The 18,199-nt window shown below is 43.0% G+C and overlaps 1 protein-coding gene across 1 annotated transcript in view; it reads right to left on the bottom strand.

Annotated features, from left to right (window-relative positions):
* XIRP2 (xin actin binding repeat containing 2) overlaps positions 1-9,237 on the bottom strand; it is a 71,143-nt gene extending 61,906 nt beyond the window's left edge. The window contains exon 1 of the mRNA XM_081936306.1: positions 9,136-9,237. The gene's annotated coding sequence lies outside the window, so the exon portion shown is untranslated. The remainder of the gene's footprint in view (positions 1-9,135) is intronic.
* Between the last annotated feature and the right edge of the window lie 8,962 nt (positions 9,238-18,199).

Here is an 18,199-nt window from a genome sequence, read left to right as displayed (position 1 = left end):
GGTGGTGGTGCAGAAGACCAGCAAGGCAATAATCTTCCCTCTGTAAGTAGCTGTCTTTATTGTTGTGTGTGCTGGTTTCATCCCAATGCAGTGCATGCAATGAAAGAGTTCATTTCTGTGTCTCTTCTTTGTGCATTCATTGGAGTCAGTGATACTGAAGACTGGCAAGAACAGTCATCTTCCTTCTGTAAGTAGCTCTTTTATTGTTTTTGTACTTATTTTAATCTTATTGTAGTTCATCCATTGGGGCAAAGAATTCAGTGACATTGTCTTGGCCACTCTCACCAAGTCACATAGCCGGCAAACCACTCCCACCCGGTCACATGGCTGGCAAACCGCTCCCACCCAGTCACATGGCCGGCAAACCACTCCCACCCGGTCACATGGCCGGCAAGCCACTCCCACAAAGCAGGCCACACCCACAGAGTAGGTTCCAAAATTTTTTGAAACCCACCACTGATTTAGTCCCCCACTTTAAGAAGAAGTTTGCAGATTGCGGGTCCTCCATAAACTGGCATTAATACTGGGCAACCCTATAGCAATAATGGGACGTTAGTCACACCCTCATTGTGGCACATGTGCTCATAATCTTGATCATGGATTAGTTCAGTGGATTTCAGTAGGATGGCCACTGAAATTGCAGATACTCATGGCTCTTTTAAAAAGTGCTCTGTCATCTCCATGAAAAACCAGTGGCTTTCTGAGCTCCATTCAGAAAGCACTCACTTTGTGTTTAAAAAAAAAACACCTTGCATGGCTCCCAAGCTAATTATACAAAGCTGCTCTTCTATAATCTACCTCAAAACCTTCTATTGCCCCATCATAAATAAGTGCAGCAACCACAACACATTTCTTTTTTTCATAGTGGGAATCAATTGCTCTTAGAGTTGTAAAGGTAAAGGTTCCCCTTGCACATATCTGCTAGTCGTTTCCGGCTCTAGGGGGGGCGGTGCTCATTTCTGTTTCAAAGCCGATGAGCCAGGGCTGTCCAAAGATGTCTCCGTGATCATGTGGCTGGCATGACTAAGTGCCAAAGGCACATGGAACACTGTTACCTTCCCACCAAAAGTAGTTCCTATTTTTCTATTTGCATTTTTAAATGCTTTCGAACTGCTAGGTTGGCAGAAGCTGGGACAAGTAACGGGAGTTCACTCTGTTACGCGCCACTAGGGATTCGAACCACCGAACTGTCGACCTTTCTGATCGACAAGCTCAGCATCTTAGCCACCGAGCCTGAACTGAGTTGAGGTAAACCTTTTTCATATTATAGTGTAGGTTAAAATCTGTTCTTTTACCCAAGCATTTTAGAGTTTGAAATTGTGGTTGAGCTTTTAGAGCTTTTAATATTTAATTTTAGAATTTTATATATGTCATATATGTACTTTTGTAAGCTGCCTTGAGCCATTGGGATTGGTAGAATGTACATTTATAAATATATGAATAATGCACTTTAGTGTAAAGTGCTAAAACCGTGTGAATTTGTCCATATAGGTTATTGGGAGGAGACTCCTAGGCAATGAGACTCAAAGCACAAATTAGTCAATTACAGAATTTTGTCAGCATTGCTAGGCCAACTAATTGTTGTGGGCACTTGTTGGTGCTTTGTTTCTGGATAGGGAAGAACTACATTTTAATAGGGAGGCAGAGAAGGAAATACTTTACTATACCACAGCCGCAAAGTCAGATAGCCTACATTAAACTACCTATGTAAGAGACAACTTTTAATGCATGTATCAAGAAAGAGCAAATAAGGGCAAACAACAACTTCAAAACATTCTCTAATGCTAGGATTAAAAATCCCTATCAGCTCTGAGTCTATATTTTATGGGGACATTACTTTTTTAATATCAACTAGGTTGATTTTCTTTGTAAGCAAAAAAAAAAGAGAGAGAGAGAACAAGACTACTTACAGTATGCAGTTTAAGAATGTGCTGTTGTTTGTTTGAATCACAAATTACGGTTGGAAAAAAAATCCCTTGCCAAAAACAGGGTGGACACTAAATTTATTCCCCATATCAACCCGACCCCAATACCAATATATCCCAAGGCTGCATCCATCCTCTGGCTCGGGGATGAAATTAATCAGGTTCTGACAGGTTCTGGAGAAACAGTAGCGGAAATTTTGAGTAGTTCGGAGAACCAGCAAATACCAGCTCTGGCTGGCCCCATGGTGGGGATGGAATGGGGATTTTGCAGTATCCTTCCCCTGCCACGCCCACCAAGCCACGCCAACAGAACCGGTAGTATTGAATTTCACCCCTGTTCTGGCTGCTCAGGCAAAATGCCTCCCGCCCTCGAGAAATTCTCTTCAACATATTGAAAGTTGCAACTATTTCTGCTAAGTTTGGTGAGCTCAGGAAATTATTTGAAGCCCAGCATCAATAAAATATATTTAATGAAAGCCTAGTGTAAAGATTTAGTTGAGACTTATTTGGGATGATCTCTTTAACTCAGTCCTGGTTTCTTGGCTGAAGCATGTCCAATTCTTATTAGTGAAAACTGGGCATTAAATCTACAAGGCCACCAAAATGTTGCACTGAGTTACTGCAGCTAAAAATATTTTCTCTCTCTAAATAGGAAAGAAGTGGTCTAAAGTGAAGACAACTACTTCAGCACCAGAGGGCTTCTATGCACTGTACCAAGGGTGAAATTCAGCAGGTTCTGACAGGTTCTGGAGAACCAATAGCAGAAATTTTGAGTACCATATTTTTTGGAATATAAGACGCACCTTTTCATCTTAAAATGACAATAGAACTAAAAGAAAGAGAAGAATCGGACTTCTATAAAGTATGGAATAAAATGTACAAGTGGCTAGAAATCAGAAGCCAAAACAGAAAATAGAGAATACAAATAAATGGTGATACAAATAATGAATATTATTATAAGTGGTAATATTATGTTTGCTACATTATAGGACAAGGTTATAGTAATAGGAAGGCAACGCAGAAAGGAGAATTATAGAAGCTAAGCAGGAAAGCTGATATAGAAAGCTGCAAAATTACTGTATATTGTTATGTATGTTCTGTGGTTTTTTGTTTTTGTTTTTTCTCTCCTTGTTGTGTCTTCTTTACTGTTTTAAAGATTAAACCATTCAATAAAAATTATAAAAAAAAAAACGCACCTTTTTCCCTCAAAAAAGAGGCTGAAAACCTTATACACCGAATACAGCATTTTTTGGCCTCCCAAAACTCTGCCTCCTTTGCAAAAATGGCCATGTGTAGCTTTTAGGAGGCTTCCAGAGTGCTTCTGGGGGTTGGGGATGGCAAAAGTAAGCAAAAACCAGGCCAGCCCCCCAGCCCCTAGGAGCACCCTACAAGCCTCCTAAAGGCTATGCATACCCCCTTTTTGACCAAAAAAAAAAAAAAAAAACCCACACAGCCCTGTTTTTTGCAAAAACAGGGAATGTTTTTTGCAAAAACATTTTTGGGAGGTCTGCAGAAGGCAAAAACTTTTTTTAAAAAATTTGCTTCTTCAAAATCTTGGTGCACCTTATACTCCGGTGCGTCTTATACTCCGAAAAATACGGTAGTTCAGAGAACCGGTAAATACCACCTCTGGCTGGCCCCAGAGTGCAGTGGGAATGGAGATTTTGCAATATCTTTCCCCTGGAGGGGGGAGGGAATGGGGATTTTGCAATATCCTTCCCCTGCCACGCCCCCAAGCCACGCCCACAGAATCGGTAGTAAGAAAAATTGATTTTCACCACTGCACTGTACCCATAATTTAGACGCATTCTGACACGAAGCGTCACATTTCTCCATTTGGGTTTCATCTGAATTTCCTTTTTAGGACAGTTGACTTTGTAGTATGTAGCTACCTATTTCTGTCATGTGTTCCACTTGAAAATAATACCTCCACCTCTGCTGTAATCCATCCACAGTGCCTGCCAGGAAGATGTGACAGGTGGCTATTTAAAGGAGGGCCTTTCCAATCTAATGTCTCAGTTTGACGAGCCTCACCCAGCATGTATGCTGTGAATTCTTCAGGCAAGGTGAGAACATGTGCTCCACTCAAAAGAAAATGACTGCTTTTTAAAATATTATTCTTGAACTATGGTCACCCTATTTGTGTTATTTTGTTTTGGTTGACTCTGTGACTACTTTAAATTCCATATAAGATGCTTTAGCTCTATTTTTCTTTTCTTTTTACCAGCACTGATGGAATATTATTATGGTGGGTGGCTCAAATGTTCAGACTGGATATGGCATCTTACTTTACCCATTAGCAATAGCAATAGTACTTAGACTTATATACTGCTTCATAGTGCTTTTACAGCCCTCTCTAAGCGGTTTACAGAGTCAGCCTATTGCCCACAACAATCTGGGTCCTCATTTTACCCACCTCGGAAGGATGGAAGGCTGAGTCAACCTTGAGCCTGGTGAGATTCGATCTGCCAAACTGCTGGCCGATGATCAGCAGAAATAGCCTGCAGTACTGCACTCTAACCACTGTGCCACCATGGCTTTTTAGATCTATTTTTCATATTTCAAGGTTTGGATCTGATCTTCTTATTCCACCAATGGAAATATTCTTGAGAAGACTTCCATTCAGAATGTTCATACCTTGTTTCCCTGCAAATAAGTCCTCCCCGGATAATAAGCCCAATTGGGCTTTTGAATGCATGCGCTAAAATAAACCCTCCCCCCAAAATAAGCTCTCCCCCAAAATATTGCAACACAGCAGTAGCCATGAGGTGACCATTCTCGCTGCCTCCTGCACCTCAAAAATAATAAGACCTCCCCCAAAATAAGCCCAAGTGCTTATGTTGGGGGTCAAAACAAAATAAGACCTTGTCTTATTTTTGGGGAAACACGGTGTTTAGTAGACTTACGGACATAAAATGTTCCCCTGTTCCCCCTCCTTTGATAGCCTTCCATGCTATTAAACATATCCTTTTTAAGGTAGTAAAGCAACACCCTATAAGAAAGCAGTGGCAAACTATTTCCATATCGTTACTGAAAATCAAACAAACCCTATATGGACATCTCTATGAAGATACCAGGAGCTGATGAAAGCTTATACCTTTTAATAAAATGTATTAATGGGAAAAGATGTACCAGACTCCTCTGGTTTTGGCTATCACAGACTAATACAGCTCTCCTTTTACAATCTCATTGTTATGCCTTGCACAGAAAGACTACTTGATAGCATTTGCCCTCAGAGCAAGGCTACGGAAAGCTCACTTTTTAGCTCAGCAAACAGAAGCCATGCATACATCCCAAGATACTAGAGATAGTAATCTACTCTGAAAATGTTTTTAAATAGTTGGTCTTTGTGTCTTTGGGATTAGCAGCAACTCCTATTCTTTCCAGCAATATTCCCATTGACAAAGTTATCCTGCTAGAAGTTCTCTTATTTAAAGCCACAAGTTTACATTTTTAGTATCATCCACCACTGTACTCTACATGTTCTCAATTGAATACGCTCTGTCACAGATTGTAAAAAATAAATTAAGTTACCTGTAATAAAAAAGACGGTAACACTTGATTTGGTGATACAATTTTCAGTGGGGTTCCTGTGGTATGTATAACGTTTAGTCCCATGCTGGATATAAGAAGTTCATTGAAAAAGCAACGCAAGATATTTTAAACGGTTCATTTCAAAACTCACATAATAACATAGTAAAACACACAAATTAATGGAAGAAATGGAAAAAATAGATAAGCTATCTGCCTATGAACTAAAAGAGGGGCAAATAGATTTGAACAAAGGAGATCATTTTTTGTAGAATGGAGTGCTGAAGCCATGCAGGGAAGTGAAAAGATAGGTTTAATGATAAACGAAAGACTACTGCATTTTCCCGAAAATAAGACAGGGTCTTATTTTCTTTTGACTCCCGAAATAAGTGCTTGGGACATATTTTCAGGGAGGTCTTATTACTTTTGAGGTGCAGGAGGTGGTGAGCATGGTGACCTCATGGCTGCTGCTGTGTTGCAATATTTTCAGGGAGGGCCTATTTTCAGGGGAGGGCTTATTTTAGGGCATGCACTCAAAAGCCCAATTGGGCTTATTATCTGGGGAGGTATTTTCAGGGAAACAGGGTAAAATGTTATGCTTGAAAGAATTGGGTAAAATAATGTAATCTGGACAGTTATGATGTAACAATCCATAGGTATGAAAGTTATATGTCATACATATGATGAATGGTGTATATTATGTACTAAGGAATTGTGATAAAGGAAGAACTAGAGAGAATAGAGGGAATATTCTGAAAGAGTGAGATCCAAAGAAAAATGAATTATGTGAGGTAACACGATTGGATTTGTTAGAACAAGATGAGAGAGTCCAAAAAAGTAACGAGGCCATTCAGAGGCTCAAGAATGAATACAAGTAGTGACTTGTCTGGTGATCATATCCTCAGGGGAAAAAAGATCATTTGTTTTGAATATATGATTTCAAATTTCATATGTGCACATGAAAACAACTGAACATAATCTGGAACAATTCCTCAGGGAACACAGGAGACCACAGAAGTCAAGCTAGGATCAGTTAAAATCCCTTAATTCCTCCAACAAATATATTATGTGTCAGGATTTGCTCAAAGGAAATATGGTTTCTACCATCTTCAAAACTATTTTTTAAAACAATATTTACAGAATACATTTACACACCAGTGGTGGGTTGCAGGCGGTACGCTCCGGTACAGGCGTACCGGAGCCTGCCCGGAGCACCAGATACCGTTCCAGTATGGTGCTCTGGAGGGTCCACCTGCCTGCCTGAGGTCCTTACCTGTGCTTTAAGCTTTTAGCGCTTCTGTGCGTGCGCATGGCGCCTACGGTGCCTGCACGACGCTCCACTGAGCAGCTGGAGCATTGCGGAGGCTTGTGGAAGCATCGCAGGTAAGTGCGATGCATGTGCGCACCACGCGTGTGGGCGCACGCACTGCACGTGTCCATGTGGGTGACGCCGGGGCCGTTCCAATCGTACCAGTTGGAACAGAATCCGGAACCCACCACTGTCACACGCATACAGAACATCACAATAGATTCACTCTGTGATCCTTGTCAGGATTCAGTCTTTCTACTCCTATAAAATGTGAGGCATTTCAAGGTGTTTCATCTATTCTAAACAGCTGTTCTTGACTCTATCCAAGACTTGAGATATGTCACAGCTTTGCCCTCCATGCTGCTTCCCTTTCTCCGCAATCCCTTTTGGAAGGTGATATGGCATTTCTAAAGTATTGCCATTGCAGAGTGTGTGAAATTTAATCCCATTTCTCTGTGGTAAAAATGCACATATCTCCAGCATTAAACTTAACAATGCTCCCTGGTATTGTTTTTAATCATTTATCCCTGTACCCCTGGAGGTGGAGAGGAACCGCCTTTGGATTCATAGTTCTATTTTTATGTAAATAAAACCTGCTCACGTCGATACCCAAAGGCAGTGAACCATCTAGCTGTGGACTTTAATAGCTGAATGGCAAAACTGGAAGTGACCTCGTCCATGGTGACCTTGAAAGCACAGAGGTTGCTTCACTGGTGCCGCACTTTCAAACTAAAATAATTCAGTGAGCAAAGCAGTGATTTTTGTACTCTATCACACCTTCCATCTTTTTCTTCTTCTTTATTTTATACTCTCCGATAATTAAATAATAAAGTACATAAATCATTTTTTCTCAACCAACATTTTCCAGCTATCTATATGTAGCTTTTGCATTTTTCTTGTTCACAGAAAAGAGCAAACAGAAAAAGCTTTTCGAGGCTTCAAGAGAAATAAATGCAAATCTCAGAGAGTTTGCAACGAATTATAACCCCAAAGTTGTGGTTTAGATGTTCATATTTGGGGGAAGGTAAATCAGTTCCAAGTCTTGATCATTCTTCTACAGCGGGGGGTGTCAAACTCAAGGCCCGGGGGCTGGATCTGGCCCGCAGGGTACTTAGATCTGGCCCACGGGGTCACCCTGGAAACAGCGACGGACCAGCATGTGGTCCTCCTGCCAGGAAAAATGGAGCTTAAGTGCCCGTTTTCGCTGGCAGACTGCTCGGGTTGCTATAGGCACCCCCAACACAAGTGACATCAAGTGGCCACACCCACCCTGGCTACACTCACCTCAGCCCCCCAAGTTCAAACACAACCCTGATGCAGCCCTCAATGAAATCGAGTTTGACACCCCTGTTCTACAGTGAGACATTTGACAGGTGTTTAGACAGTGATTATTTATTTAAGGCTGCAATTACCTTGCAATAGGCATAATCTAATATTCATAGGTATGTAAGAAAATAGCTTAACATTGAGATACGGAGTAGTATTCAGCGTGGAATAGGTTTTATCAATGGTTAGAGATAGGAGGTAGAAATTAGATGAAGAATTATTGTTGTATCTAAGTAAAATATGAATCTTGTTTATAACGATAAGCATGTTAGTACAATTAATATGATCATAAATAAGCTAATATAACTTTAAATATGGTTGTAATCATTACGTGTATTATCATTATTACTATTGGTACATCTATTATTTTTTTTCCTTCTTTTGTAAAACAAAATGCCCGGACAATACACTGTCTTCAAAATATTTATATCTAAATAAAAAGAATGACTTTTAAAAAAGATAAGAAAATAGCTTAACAGACAAGCATTTCAGATGCATTTATGTCACTTTCAATTTCACTGTAATGAACATTATTGATAAAGTATTGATGCATTATATCCCAAAGACAGGATGTATCTTTTCATACATTTTGGACTATATAACCAATTTGTGTTTGCCTCACTGTTACGCGGTAGGAGTTTTGGCTGGTGTTTGAGCACTTGTTAGACCTTAGGGTGCAATAGCCTTTCAAAACAGAACATTTCCAGTATTTGTGCACGTTTCAGGAAATGGTTTACCAGAGAAAAACATCATTGTTTTTTTTTTCACAGCCAAGTGGCTGCTCTTACAACAAAGCCCTTGCAACCTTTGTAAAATTTTATGTGGTCATCGTAATTCTCACATGAGATGTGTGTCTGACGATAAAGGAAAAGAGTATTCATTAAAAAAAAGTGAAATAATCATCACTTCTGAGTGAAAATGGGACACATACTGTATATATAGCAAGAACTTTACATTGTAAGTTGCGTTCCGGAATATCAGAACTGTGTTATGTCCCCAATATGGCTCAACAATTCAACAACCATTGTGATTCTTTCATTTTACCTGTACGGATTTTTGCCGATATTGGTACTGAGCTTCTCCTTTTTCAAACTGGTTCTTCACACTTGCCAAACCTCCAGGTATTCTGCGTGCCTCTGATTCCTCTAGAGACTGGTGGGGAAAAGAACAAAGAGAAGAGCTAAAAATAAACCCTTAAAAACAGCGACTTGGGGTGCTTTGGGTTTTGCTCTATCTTTGAAGTCAATTTTGATGGCTGGTGAATGCCTGGGAAAGTCCTTGCAATTTCCTTGGCAGGAATTCAGAAGTGGATTGTCATTGCTCATCCAGCTGGTTTTCTGCCTAAGGAAGGACTGGAACTAATGGTCTCCCGGTTTCTAACTGGGTGCCTTAAGCACTACACCAAATTGGCTGTTCGGTCAGCTGTTGTGGTATTCCATAGCACTTCTGAGTTCAACTGGCTTTACTCCCAGGGAAAGTGGGTATAGGTCAGTGATGGCAAACCTTTTTGTGGTTGCGTGCCGAAATACCCATAATGCAATGTGCGTGCGACCCCCCCCACTGCGTGCCACTCCACTGCGCATGTACGCATGCCCCTTTGCCTGTGCAACACCCTCATGCATGTGTGTGTTACCCCTGCATCCTGTTTTGGGCCTAGAAGGCCTCCTGCACTAACCTGGAAGCCAAAACAGGGCACGGGGGGGGGGGGGGGAGACGGGACATGCACACCCTGAAGCCCCATTTTGGGCCTAGAAGGCCTCCTGCACCAACCTGGAAACCAAAACGGGGCGCAGGGGTGCTGCACAAGCCTCACTATGCCCCGCCCTCTGCGTATGCACAGCAGAGATCCAAAGACAAGCTGGCCAGTGGGAGGCTCATGCGCTTGCATGGTGGAGCTGGGCTGGGCTGGGGCGACGACTGGCGTGCCTGCAGAGAGGGCTCTGCATGCCACCTGTGGTACACATGCCATAGGTTCGCCATCATGGGTATAGGTGGTCCTTGTTTAATGACCACTCATACAGTGACCATTTCAACTTAGGATGAGTGGCAGTTGCAACTGGTCTTTAAAATTCTGACCTGTGCATTGCTCTGTGGTTACATACAGCAACAGCAATATGAATGCAGTTGAATGCAATGACCTGGCCTGGATTTCCAACCATCAGAGTTGTCCCCTGGTCATGTGATCACAATCCGTAACCTTTCCCGCAGCTTCCCATAAGCGAAGTCAATGGGGAAACCATCAATGTAAGGGAGAAGTCATCATCATGGGAGGTCCTTTCTTATTGAGCCACACAGTCCTCACTTAACAACAGTAAACAGAAACTGCTGGAATTGCCATTGCTAAGTGGTTCTGTTACATTCTATCACGTTTTACAACTGCGCTGCTTAGCAATGTAAATTCTGGTCCTAATTACTGTTCTTAACCAAGGCCTACCTGTACATGATTAGGCATTACTTAATTATAAATTTTATTTCTGCCTGTTCTTACGAATTATGGTATTGGGTTTTAAAGTTTGTGTTATGTGTGTGTGTGTGTGTGTGTGTATGTGTTACAGTGAAAGACAGAAATTGGTGAATGTCGACTTTCACCGGTGAATGTCCAAAATATTTGCTAAATACCCTTATTTACGACTTACACTAAATACCTAACCCTAACCCTAACCCTAACCCTAACCCTAACCCTAACCCTACCCCTAACCCTAACCCTACCCCAACCCTACCCCTACCCCTACCCCTACCCCTAACCCAACCCTAACCCTAACCCAACCCTAACCCTAATCCTAACCCTAACGCTACCCCTACCCCAACCCTACCCCTACCCCTACCCCTAACCCTAACCCTAACCCTAACCCTACCCCAACCCTAACCCTAACCCTAACCCTATCCCAACCCTAACCCTAACCCTAACCCTAACCCTAACCCTACGTATTTGGTATGTGTTGACATTCACTGGTGAATGTCGACATTCACCAGATTTCTGTCTTTCACATATGTATATACAATATATATGTATGTATGTATGTGTGTGTGTGTGTGTGTATATGTATATATATTTTCTGTTCCAAGAAGCTACAGAAACACACAAAATATTAAAAGTATCTGAAAAGGAAAATGCAAACTATCCAGTGCGCAATGCTCTGAATTGTTTTACATTTGTTTTGCTTCACATATAAAGTATATTTTGCTATTGGTCCATTCCAATCCAGCGATGTACAGGCCTTAATAAGTTATGCCAACCTTCTAAGGCAAACTCATGAAAAGAATGTCATCAAAATACTTAAAATATGAATGCCTAATGCCTAATCCAGATTTAAGCAGAGGCTTATGGGGATATTATTATTACCACACTGATTTAAAAGATTAAAGAAGCGCTAACAATCAGTAGCCCTCAGTATCTTCTAATCCAGCGTTTCTTCAGGACCATTAACTGCTTTATGCCATCAGGGGCTCGGAGACCAGGAAGAGATTCTACTGTTATACAACTGTGTGAATTAATCTCTTTGCAAAAGCAACACAGACAATCTTGGGAGCTTCTTTTATAATGTTGAAGATTAGTGCAACAATATGGACTGCACTAGTGTGTTTTTGGAGAGAAAAAAACCCAGCCCCAATTCATAATCTGACACTGTGAACCACATGTGATTTAAAAGCCTAGGTTTGATAACAAATTAGAGACTGGGAATTAGGTGAGAACATTAAAAGCCTCCCTCTGGATCTTGTCTACCTGGTCGGCAATGCTATTTGCTTCTAACAACCACACTGGTGACTAATCATAGTCTTCTAGACTTTTCCCATTGCCAATTCGTCTTACTTTGCTTCCTTCGACTTCAATGGACTGCTGTTATTTTTCAGAGTTTTCAGAGGGGTGGTGGTAGATGGAGACATCACATTTTATCTATTTATTATTTGTGAGCCTTCAGATCAGACTGCTAGTAGCTGCCTGGACGGCTTCCTGTAGTTTTCTTGGCATGATTGTTCCAAAGTCGTTTGCCACTGCCTTCTGCCTGGGGACGGACTGGTCCAAGTCATCCAGCTGGTCTTTGTGCCAAAGGCAGGGCTAAAACTCACCATCTCCATGATTCCAGCCTAATGCCCTAACCGCTTTCCTAAACTGGCTATACCATAGTAACAATTAGCCCAAAACCTGCTTTTCTACGTTTGCCTTTAGTTCTGGTTTGCTTCTATGTCAGTGTTCCCCCTCCCCACCTTTCCAGCTTGCCTGGGGAGGGGGGATGCAGAGGTGGTATTCTACTGGTTCGGAACAGATCGCCCGAACTGATAGCGGAAATTGCAGGTGGCTCCGCTGGCCTGTGGCCAACTCTATGGCATCCCATTTAGGCCCTTTTTTCACCAAAAGCACATGCGCAGAAGGATCTGTGCATGCTTGGAAGGATCTGAGCATGTGCAGAAGGATCTGCGCATGCCTGGAAGGATCTGAGCATGTTCAGAAGGTTCTGTTAATGCCTGGAAGGATCTGCGCATGTGCAGAAGGATCTGCGCATGCGCGGAAGTGCGCGCTCACATTAGCAAACTGGTAAGGAAGGTAAGTGTATACCACCCCTGGGGAGAGGGGATGGCCTCATGTGAATGGTGGGTGCTCGTGTGTGTGCCTGCCACTCACACAAGTGGAGCTATGAGTGAGCTTGACTGCTTGCCACTCATGCAAGTGCACACTCGCCCGCTTGCGTGGCCCAGTTCCAAGCAGGCCCTGGCCTAGTAATGGGCCATGGCTTGGGGAGTTGGGGACCCTTGCTCTGTGTAGTCATGTTTGAGTAAAATCTCACTGCTCTCTTTCCTCTTATTGCCTTTGGACTGCAAGAGATGGGGCTGTCCTCAAGGGCACAGCAGGAATGGGGAAGGGGCAGCCCACAGGCAAAAGGCATCCCTTTCAGTTCTGTGGCTGCAAAGCACTCCTGAAGGAAATGTCTCTTCAGGATATTTATTGGGAGGGGTTAGATGGTTTGTAAGGGACAAAATCAAGGGTGGGCTGTTGGGGGTTTGCAGGGGTTCAGGAGAACCTCTAGCTAAAATTCTGTGCAGTTCGGAGAACCCCCCAAATCCCACTCCTGGTTGGACCCACCTCTCCCCTCTCCGGTGTCCCCACGCAGCCCATTTTGTATGCAGGTAAGTGCAGGGTGCATGCGGAAGCTTCGGGAGACAAAAAAAAATGAGCCTATATGGTTTCAGTTATAGGAAATCTACAGCTGCTCCAGTATGCAGTGGTTTGAGAAGTTAGGGCAGGGGTCAGCAATCTGTGGCTCTGGAGCCGCATGTGGCTCTTTTATCCCTCTGCTGTGGTTCCTTGTCACTGCTCGGCACCACAATTGATAGGGCTTTTGGTTAGGACAGGTAGAGGAAAAAGGATGCCACGCTAGTGTGGGACTCTATGGCGGGGGAACCAGTCTTCCGGTCAGCAGAGGAAAAGGGATGCTGCGCTAGGAGGAGACTTATGATGGGGGAACTGGACTTCCGGTCGGCTCCAGAATTGAACTAGGGCATCTGTTTAGGAACTTTGTGGCTCTTTGAGTGTTTAAAATTGCCAACCCCTGAGTTAGGACATGCCTTACTCACTACTACACCCATGTATCTTCTCTACTTTAAGAGCTGCACTGGCTACCAATAAGCTACCTTCCAGTTACAATTGAAAGTGCTAGTTCTCAAGATGTCTACATAGCTCCAGAGACACCTTTCCTAAATTGCATCTGTCTGCTTAGTAAGATTAAAACAAGTGTGTTTGTTCCAAGTACCTGCTCTCAGACACCACAAAAATCTGTGGGGTTTTCAGTTATAGCACCCCTTTCTGTGGGTACTATAGCTTGTATCAGACATTGAAAAGGCTCCTTCCCTCTGGTCCTTTAGAAAGTCCATTAGACACTGGAATGTTATGAGGGTAAGGAATGGGTATTCGGATTTTGGGCTAGATTGAATACATCTTCTCTTTTTCCTTTCCTATGGATTTGCTGGAGTGTTAGTGTTTGTTTTGTTAATTAAGAGCCAATGTGGTGTAGTGATTAAGGCAGCAGGCTACAAACAGGGAGGTGGTGAGTTCCAGTCCTGCCTTTCAGGGTTTAAGTCAGCTGGGTGATCTTGAGCCAGTCGCTCTCTCCCAGCCCTAGGAAGGAGGCAAGGGCAAATCACTTTGGGAATCTTGCCAAGAATACTGCAGGGACTTGTCCAAGACCTGAACACACACACACACACACACACACAGTTTTAATCTAAATTTTGAAAAAATGAGAATAATATGCCACTCAGAGCTGGTTCCCTTTGAAGTGGCTCATAAATCTTCTAAAATAACATAAATAAATGTAATAGAAGTATAAACTGTTTGCTGTAACTCTGCTATTTAAAAATGCAATACACAGCAGCTGTAATTACAAAAGGAGCCTGTTATGTTTTGAATGTATATAGTTGTGTGAACTGTGTCAAAGTGAAACTAACCTTTAGATGACCCCAACTATTTTGGAGGGAAATTTAGAACATTTATATTTGGGCGGCCTTTTTCTTGTTTCTGTGATTGGTTTAGGCCCTGTGGGCCTAGAGTAAAAATCACAGCCATTTGCCTGCAGTTCCTCAGTTCCATTTTGAGTCAATAAACGCTGTTGCAGCTATGCTGGTCTGGATCTTGCTTACTGAAGCCCACTACACAATAGAGCCATTCTTCATCAGTCTAAAGTGGCCCTGCTCTAAATGCAGCAGCTGCTTAGGGTAGAAAGATGGAATTGTTCTTTGCCATTTTTAGGGGGGAGGGAAACATGCATCCCTCTTTAAGGAGAGTCCCTCTATCGAGTAACCATCTGTTTTTAAGCTGGAAGGTTCCAGGAAATGATTGGCTGGTTGTGACAAGTGATGGTCACCTATTGTTACCTTTCCCATCATACGAAATCAACTGAGTTAAGACAGAAAAAGGTGCAAGGAAAAAAAAAACAGCACATGCAACAGATCATGAAGATCTGATGGTTTAGCTAGAAAATGTTGGTATGAAATTATGCGAGAAGATGCAGAGATTGTACAGTCATATCTTTGACTTCACATAAGTAGGCTTGCTATTTCACAACTGATTTATGTTCAGTTACACTGGATTCAATGTTTTGTCTGGAATTGTGTTATTGGGCCTGCATGCTCAGCTTGGGATACACTCCACACAAAGGAATGCTATTTCTGAAGAAAAGCAAGTGATGAGAAAATGCTTTCCCCGCTGAGCAATTTTCTTCTCCAAACATTGATACAACAATCGAAGTTGGGAGAATTGGAGTAGAAAAATAACCCCCACCATCTGCTTCTCCAACTGAAACAGCTCCTCCTAAAACTGCATTGCCTGTAAATAGTGTTTGCATGTCAATATATACCGTATATACTTGAGTATAAGCCAACTCGAGTATAAGCCGAGACCCCTAATTTTACCCCCCAAAACTGGAAAAAGTTATTGACTCAAGTATAAGCCGAGGCTGGGAAATGCAGCAGCTAGATAACAATAAAATTGCTTTAATTGAGGCATGTGGAAAAGAGGAGTGCGATGGGACTGTATACACATAAACATGAATAGAAAACCGGTACTTTTTTTACATACATCTATCTATATATATATTTACCGCGATCACCGCGATACACAACGCGCTTCCAGCGCCACCCTCCCCTCTGCCGACTCGGCTCCCCTGACACTCCATCCCGCTTCTTTGCTGTAAACCCCCTACCAGCACCCTCGGATCCTCCCCCGCTGACCAGGACACCCGCTCCCGAGGCACTCCTCCTCCTCCTCCGCTTGCAAAACCTGGTTTCGGCGATCAGTTCCGTCATGGATTGCGAGAGCTACGGGAGGGGGGAAAACGCTAGGAAGGGAAAGCGTGGGCGGCGTTTCACTCTAGCGGGGTCATGTGCGTCCGTCGGTTTCCGGTTCGTTTTGCGAAGCTTTAGTGAGATGGTTCGGGGGAGCCGAGGAGTGGGGCAGCCGGTGGTCGCACGGATTTTTTGTTCACTGGAGTATAAGCCGAAGTGGATTTTTCAGCCCAAAAAGTGGGCTGAAAAATTCGGCTTATACTCAAGTATATACGGTACATTTCTTTTGTTTCATATACACCATTGTTCACGTATGGTGGATGGATGTGTGTTTCGCTCCTCCGATGCCAGCGTGAAAGACCTGTACATTTCCTGCTGGCATATTCTTGTATCGTAAAGCTGTGAAAAACAGATAAACACACACATAGTGCAAATCTTCTACTGTGCTTGTTAGCTTCTGGAAAAAAACAAACAAACAAGGGAATATATCTGCAGAATGGATTGAGGGATTTTTGTGAAATATGTTTTGGGCAAGTATGAGTTCACGTAGGGACTTTGGAGCTGTGGATTTGGTAATTTATCTCCCAAAACAGCCTCAAAAATAAATTGGGAAATCAAGTTCTAGAAAACAAAGTAAAAACAGGCTTTCCCACAACTATTTTCCCTCAAAAATTCTCTGACTAGACTTCAGGTAAGGAAACAGATCTGATCTGTGTTGTGGAGATCCAAACAGGTGAACTGGCTGATGTTGTAGTGCCTCATCTCTGTCCACCTTCAGTGTAGCACTAGCTCAAATTGAGAGGTGGGCCGAGGTTCACAGAAATATGACTTCATTACAGGCTGCATTTCTGCCACTGGGTTAGCAGGAGCCTTTAGGTACACTTTGGACATACAGCATCACATTTGACCAATGTACTCTCAAATGTTTTGCTGGAGAACTCAAAATTAAAGTCTGCAATTTACACTTTTATAACAGATCTCCCTATGCAGGGGTGAGCTGCTATGGGTTTGCTCAGGTTCAGGAGAACCCGTAGCTAACATTATGGCTGGTTTGGAGAACCTCCAAATCCCACCCCCGGCTGGCCTCTCCAACCCCGCCTTGCCTTTCCTACCCTGCCCCTCCCAGGAGTCTCCACGTAGCCCACTTTGGATGTGATGTAAATGCAGGGCCCACACGGAGGCTCAGGGAGGGGAAAAATAGGCCTCCCGGAAGTTCCGGAAGGCCAGAAACAGGCCCATTTCTGGCCTCTGGAAGGTCTCTGGAGCTCGGGAAGACAGTTTTTGCCCTCCCAGAGGCTCAAGGAAATCCTCTGGAACCTGGGGAAGGTGAAAATCCCTTCCCTGTGGTGCAGGAGGCCGACTAGGCCATGCTCACCACGGCAACTCCTACCCAGCAACCGGGCAGAGAGCCGGTTGCTGAAATTTTTGAAGCCCAGTCCTGTCGCTATGTATATGGGCCTATGCGTAAGATAAAGCATGCCTTTGTTTAGTTTTTAGTTTAGCATATGGAGTGGTGGTACCCCACGTTCTGTCACTCCTCCTACGGAAACTCACTAATACCTAGAAATGAGTATCTTTCCTTTGTGTTCTTTACCTAGTGTCTGAGAAGATGGGGTCTGGAACTGCAGACATTAATGGAGAACAATGATTATCTCAGTCCCGAATCTGGATCTGGGTTGAGGTTTAGGTTAGAACAAATTGTCCCATGTCATCCTGACAGAGGGGATATGACTATGGAGCCTGACTGACCTCTCAGTGGTTTGATCCTATGGACGCTGTTTTTATAGTAGCTCTATTCTAAATTTCAGGAATGGTTTTACAGAATAGTATTAAGTAACTATTTCTGCATATTGTTAGTCAGTGCTGACATATTTATGAAGTCACTGGAGATAGCTTACCTCATTACATTTGAACCAGGAAAGAGAAAACATGTTCTAAATTAATGCACAGAATCAGAAATGTAGTGGTTGAGGACCAATTTGAATGTTGACAAGGCAGAGTTCCAAATATGGGAATTGCAAAATCTGCCTGTTCTAAAAGGATGGCTATGTAATTTTAGGGCAATCTTAAAATCATTGTCGTTGGATACCTCTGAGTCCTCTGTGTTCAGGAATGCTAGTTGCCATTTTCACAGTTGCTCTAACACAGGGATGTCAAATACAAGGACGGAAGCCAGATCTGGCCCGCACTGTGGTCAGATCTGGCCCGCGGAGCCATCCTGGAAAATGTAAGGGGCTGGCCCGCATTACTTTGGCCCAGTCTACCCAATGCAAAGAGGAAACATTGGGCCAGCGTGGCTTCGGCCCGGTCTACCCAGTGCAAAGAGGAAACA

The sequence above is a fragment of the Natrix helvetica genome, assembly GCF_964273705.1.
Source record: "Natrix helvetica genome assembly, chromosome: 1".
Classification (NCBI taxonomy): Eukaryota; Metazoa; Chordata; class Lepidosauria; order Squamata; family Natricidae; genus Natrix; species Natrix helvetica.
Note: the sequence above shows the minus strand (reverse complement) of the source record. Positions and strands in the feature narration are given on the sequence as shown.